Genomic DNA, 7,138 nt, shown 5'->3' on the forward strand with positions numbered 1-7,138 from the left:
GAGGCTTTTTCAGAGTATTTTAATGAATCTGATATGGGCTTCTATCAGCAGATTTGCATATGAAGAGAGATTTCTAATGAAAGGCAAAACTACTCTGAGGAATCCATGCCATTACATGAAATCAGAATTTAAGTATTTGGATCTCAGGGAGTGAGAAATTATATTAAATAGACACAAAATCAGCCTGGAGTTTTTAGGTGAAATAATGTTAAAAATTTTAGAAAGTTTCCCAAATTCCTACAGATACCTGGTGTACAATGTATATTATCATGACTATAAAGATTCTACAAGAAATGGAGCAAAAGGAACTGATTGGTATAATGAACTGTGTCATGTGAATCAGAAGCAGATGTTAAACTTAAGCTAAAAATGAAAGTAGCAACCAAGGTGAGATAAATATAAAAAGTTAATAGAGCTGAAAAAGTACTTTGCTCTAATTTTGAATTAAGGAAATGAGATGGAGAATTGGCAGATTGATCATAAAGATGAAGGAGGAGAAATAATAAAACGGAATGAAAAATCAAGATTCAGACATGATAAGAATAGAACCAGTTCATTTTCTCAATCTATGCAAGAACAGTCTATCAGATTTCATTCCAGGCCCAGTAGTAAGGCGTTTCTAGTAGCTTTGTGGAGTTTAGAATACCAAGTGGCGAAGAATAGCAAACTGAACACTTATATTTGAGAAATTAGGAATAATTAGGAGTCTCCTCCATTCTGCACTACCCAGTGTGTTCCAGACCAAAAAGTGTTAAGAAAACAGGAATTCAAGATGTGGAGAAATGGTAAACTCATTTCCTTTTCTAATTGTTAATGTTGCCAGGCAGTCCTGACAATGGCATGAGGCTATGGGAAGAGTAAATATAACCTTAGGGCTTATCTTGCAATGTTCCAGGTAGGATTACTGAAGTGTTACAGCTAACATTGAAGGCATGGCTGAAATCTCTGAAATATTTTATATAATTCTATTTCTTCCTTGTTTACATACATCTATTTAGATTGAAACAAGTACAGAAAACACTCCAAAGAATGAGGCAGAGAATGTGACTTTTTTAACCTACCAAAATGAAATTTAAAATGGGATATACCTATTGCTGTTAAATAATTTTGGTAGTAAGAAGGTAAAAAAGTAACTCAGTTAAAGGTCAGTTAAAGCATAGAATAAATGAGAGTTAAAGACAGTATAACTTTGGCACATTTTATATTCCAATAAGTTTTTCAGCAAGAAAAAATGAAGTTATTAATCTGTTTACAAGAGAAGTAATAGAGTTTCTACTGCTATTTGAAAGTTGAAAATAAATAGGTTACAGAATTTGGCAGTCCTAGTCTGGTGTTGCTTGCATGACACTCCAGGTGAGTTGTGCTGAGAGCTGGCTCCCCTTCATCAAGGATGATTCCAGTAGAACATGGAATGATTAATTTTAGTAGCTGGTCACAAGTGGTGTTCCCCAGGGCTCAGTACTGCGGCCTGTCCTTTTTAATACCTTCACGGATGACCTGATGAGGGGATTGAGAGCACCTTCAGTCAGCACTAAGTTGGGCAGGAGTGTTGATCTGCCGGATAGTTGGAAGGCTCTGGATCAATGGGCCTAGGCCAATTTTATGAGGTTTGACAAAGCCGAGTGCTGGGTCCTGCCTTTGGATCACAACAACCCCATCGCATCTCTACAGGCTGGGGCAGAGTGGCTGGGAAGGTGCCCAGTGCTAAAGGACATGGGAATGCTGGTCAGCAGCTGAACATGAGCCAGGGTGTGCCCAGGTGGCCAAGGAGACCAATGGCAATAGTGTGGCCAGCAGGACCAGGGCAGGGATTGTCCCCCTGTACTCAGCACTGCTGAGGCCATGCCTCGAGTCCTGTGATCCCTCTTCTCTAAAGCAACAAGGAAGATGAGACAATGTCAAGTAGCACTAGGGGAGGTTTAGATTGGATATTAGGAAAAATTTCTTCACTGAAAAGGTTTGTCAGACATTGGAACAGGCTGCCCAGGGCAGTGGTGGAGTCACCATCGCTGGAGCAATCCTGGAGGTATTTTTTTAAAAGACAAGGAGATGTGGTGCACAGGGGCATGGTTCAGTGGTGGACTTGATGGTCTTAGGTTAATGCTTGGACTAGATCATAAAGGACATTTCTGCCCTAAATTATTGTGATACTATGCTTAACATAAAATTACAACTTTTGCTTGGAGGCTATAAAGTTTCTTACTAAAAGAAACTAATGACTTGGTTCTAAAAATTTGCCTCAGTCTTGCCTCTTGTTTCTTAATACTTGCTTGAGCATACATGCCAGAACCTAGACAGGATTAGCAATTGCTACAAACCCCATTCTGGAGCAATGGTGGTCTTTGTGGGTTCTTGGGATTGGATCCTATTTCAGGCAGTAATGTTGCAGGGTGATGGGAAGAGATGGCTGTCTTAATATACTGAAGGCCTCAATAAACTGAACTTGAATGCTTTATTTTTTTAATATTGATGTTCTAAACATATCAATCATTGATGCTAAAATGTGGGAATCAGGACAGTACCACAGATGTGGGATTATTTGCAGGCAGGCTTGGAAGTTTTAGAGATGGCTGCCAAGACAAATAATTAGTTTTTATCTACTTGGAGAGATGTTTCACAGATAAGGAAGAAAATTAGCTTTTCCTTTAGATCCTGAAGGAAACATTCCCCAAAAACATTCTTGGAAAGCTGTTATATAGATGGAATCTGCCCTCTGTACATGGTGTAAGAAACTATATTGCTCATGCAGGGCTATTCAGACATTAAGTGTGAAAACTTGTTCTGTTTTTTCCTATGTAAAATGAGCAGAATCAAACCAAATTCTGCCAAGGCTCAACCTTATCCTGTGATTGCAAATATTGCTGCTGTCCTGGAGGAAAACACAAAGTTGCTTGACATTAAAATCTAGTGGTCTAAAAACTAACTCAGTTCATTTGCCTTGAAGCAGAAGATGATAATTTGAGGAACAGCACAGAGTATTTACTCCTAGCTCCAGGAAGAGCTCCTTCATTAAGTACCTGTGTAAGCCATCCCTCTTACATATGCGAGATCATGAAAGCCAACACTACTTTGCTGCACAAGTCTCCCCATTTCTTTTTCATACCCCCAATTTCATTCTTCTGTTCTACAGCCTTCAGTGTGGACCATCTGGCTCTAAATTCAGCATCTAACTACTGGCAGGGACAGTGGTGTCAGCATGCAGGGCTGGAGACCTCCTAACCACTGCAGCTGGAGGTTGCAGCTTGGCAAAAGGGTATCCCTTCACTGTACCACAGGTTTGCATCCTGCCTTCTTGTCATCTGAGGTTTTCAGCACATCACTTGCTAATGGCAGAGATGTGACAAATCATCATGAATTTTTATGTCTCATCCAATTTATAAGAACACATGATCTCAAGCAGGTATTGTTATCTCTCTTTTCTATATGCCTTAATATTTTGAAAGTGTCCTCTGCATTCTTTTTCAATATATGCGCACTCCACTGATGTTCATATAATTTTCCTGCCTTCCCTTTCTTTTTCACCTAATTTCAGTCTGCATTATTCTTTGTCCCTATTTCTTTCCCAGCAGCAGTTCTTAGGCTGAAATTCTCTCTCCTGCATCTCTTTTTCCATTCTCAACGTAAATCTATCTCACTTGAAAAAGCCCTGTCTTGTCTCCATCACCTTGGTTCCTAATTTCTTTGCCCAGTTTATCACAGTGTCACCAAAGAAAGCTCCCTTCTATGGTTAGGTGCACTTTTCCCAGCATCCTTTCATTGACCCCAAACTATCGAATCTCCACAGCCTCATTATCTGGAAATACCATTGTCATTCCCAGCTCTTTTACACACCATGGTTTGTTTGAAAGAAAGGCTGTTCCCCAGCTTCTTCTGTAATACCCGTCACAATTCCCACCCTTCCTTTGCACAACCTTCACTACTCCCTTGCACTTCTCATTCACTCCAGTCTGCTGGAATTCAGCAGTTGCCATAAAATTTCATTGCCTGTACTGATAGTCTTGTGTTCTTTATGTGCCTAGAGGCAGAGGAAATAGGATGAGTTTTCCTGTTTAATTATTATTTTAGTCTGATTTAGTCTGATTAACAGTCTATATTTAGAAAAATATAGCATAGAGAGGACAGAGTCTTGCAGATCATAAAGTCATAGAATGTTTTGGAAGGAACCTTAAAGATAATCTAGTTACAACACCCCTGCCATTTAGATATTTAGGTCTTAAAAGGTGACATTTTCTGAATATAAGCATACTACAGTTTTTGTGCTTCATAGTAGGTCAGCCTAGATTCAGGTCAGAAATATATCTGGTGATTTCCCTCCATTCAGTCCAGTGTCACGGTGGATTGTTTAGCCTTTGAGTCAATGGCTCAAAGGCTAAATAAGCAGTTGGTAATGTAACCAAGGGCACCATATGGGTCAAAGGATAGAAATACTTAAAATTTTCCTCCAGATCATAATGATTGTGTCATACATAGCCTGCTGACATCAAGTCCAGAGAAGAGAAAGGAAAAAACAATTTATCCCAAATACAAACAGAGTTTCAGAAATGTTTGGAGTAGCCCAGTGTTGTGTGAGCAGTCAAAATACTAGTGATGGCCATAAGTGTACGTCTTTTAGCAGGACTGAAGTGTATTTAATGTACTCACCCTGTGTTGCTGTTACTGAGAGACACATATGCAAATACAGCTATTAACTATTGCATGCACCTGAATACATTATTATTTTCTAAACTCATGTACATACAGATACAGTAGAGTATGGCCTTATCTTATTAAACATTTTCCATTATGTAGAGTTGTAAGGCTCATCTCATGGCTGGTCTCAGGTCTTCCTTTCAGAATAGTCTGATGGTCCCATTTCTCCTGACTGACTGTGCACCACTTTAAGCATTATAAACAGCATTCATCATCAAATCCCAAAATAAACATTGAAATGTGATTTAGGTCTGGATTGTCAAGATTGTCAAGATCCTCCATTGTTGGATGACTTTGTTCTAGTTATTAATTCAGTTAAATACTGTAATAATAGCATTCTTTCTATTGCAAGCAGTTGAGTGGGTGTATATGTAGCAATTATCTAAGTGGGTAGAATTTGCACAGATGAAAATGAAGTAGATGATCAAGTGTGGGTGACATGCTTCCCTTTATACACCCTTTCACCTTGCCCACGCAGGAGGTCCACACCAAACAGGGCAGCCTTCTGAAGGGCTGGAAGGTCGTAAAACCTTACTGGAGCATGGGTTTTCTGAATGGATCTGTCTAGGATGCTTTATGCTTCAGGAATTTAAGAGAAAAGTACTTGTTTTGGACATTTATGAAACTGTAACTTCAAATATTCTGCCTAAAATGAAAATTCAAAGAATGTTTTCTTCTGTGTAATTAAGAAAAGTTTATGTGAATTATAATCTTGACTAAGCCACAGCAGTTAGGAAACATTAAAACCTATTTCAGGAGATTTTTGTTTTGGAGTTTTTTAGGGAGGTTTTGGAGTTTGGTTTGGTTTGGTTTTTGTTTTTGAGAGAAGCCACAGTTTTTCTCATAGGGGAATATATTTAAAGACAAATGAGAAAATATTGTAACATCATTTCAGATTGTGGGTGTGTGTCATTCTTCAATAAAACCAGAAAACTCAGCCTGAATTGAGACAAATGTCACCTGTAGGTTGACAAGGAGTCAGAAGCTGTAGTCAAGTTTCCTACTGAGGGAGTTTTCCTTATGGTAAAAAGTACAACATATTAATGCCTCAATAACATGCCTGGTCTAGTGTCACTAAAACATTTGAACCATCTCTTTAGTAAGCCACTGAACTGGAAAGGACTGAGTCACCTCAAGAGGGGATCAGATCCATCCTCTTGCTTATGGCAGTGCTGCCTGTGTCCATGTCTTCATAGATGTTTGTCTGTATCAGCCTAAAAAACAATCCAGTGATAGATATTACCCCACATAATAATTATTATTTTGTTATGAGTCTTCTGTAAAACAAACATGCCTTTCAGGAGATAGAGGATTATCTGTTGGAAGGGACTAAAAGACTATAAATTAAAGCTCTTTACTATTCCATTAAAATTAGTGGTAATCAGAGATACACATTTTCTTGGTTGCAATTTTAAATGCTCATTGCATGAGACAAGAAAAAAATTTACTGCATGTAAAATACAGTAATCTTCAAAATGAAACAAGAATAAATCATGATTTTAAGTAATGTTGCAAAGGCAATGCGATTAGCTGAAAGGAACCTAAAAAATGGGGAAAAAACTTAAGCTTATATTTTAATAATAAGAAAGTGAATCAAAAGCATCACACTTTCTTAATTAGACTGGCTTAAATGTTTTATCTCCCCTTCATGTTTTTCAGTCTTCTTTTCCTTCTAGAAAATTCAATTTCCAGATTTTCAGTGATCAGCCAAACATCGTACCACATCAAACAAGGATTTTTCAATACCTCTATGACTAGTAATGAATTAAATAGCTGATTTACAACACAGTGGCTTTATTCTATCTTAGATTTACGCTTTAACCCCAGATGGCAACTAAACACCACACCACTGCTGTTGATTCCACTCCCCAGCCTACATGTAGGCTCCTCCTACAGAGGAGAAGCAGAAAAAGTTAAAACCTGTTGAGATAAGAACAGTTGAATAATTTAAATGAAGTAAATAATAATAATAATAACAATAATATCAATGAAAACTGAGTTACTCAACAAAGACATAGAGGAATAAAACACAAGACAGACAAGTGATGCTCACTAGTTTTGCTCATCAGCTGCTGACCAATGCCCAGTCCATCCCTAAGCTGGGACTGGCCCCTTCCAGCCAACTCCCCCCAGTTTATACACTAAGCATGACACTATATGATATGGAACATCCCTTTGACCAGTTCAGGGCAGCTGTCATGGCCAGTTTTGCTCCTGGCTTCCTGTGCACCTGCTCACCGGCAGAGCGTGGGAAACTGGGAAGTCCTTGGCTTGGGGTAAGCCCTGCTTAGCAACAACTAAGCAATCAGTGTTTTATCAACATCATTTGCATATTAAACCCAAAACAAAAAACTGTACCACCTACTAGGAAGAAAATTATCCCAGCCAAAACCAGGACACATTTGTAGCTGCAGTGGTCACTAATAAACACTTGTTAAAACCCGAGTTT

This window comes from Taeniopygia guttata, chromosome 2 (genome assembly GCF_048771995.1).
Source record: "Taeniopygia guttata chromosome 2, bTaeGut7.mat, whole genome shotgun sequence".
Lineage (NCBI taxonomy): Eukaryota > Metazoa > Chordata > Aves > Passeriformes > Estrildidae > Taeniopygia > Taeniopygia guttata.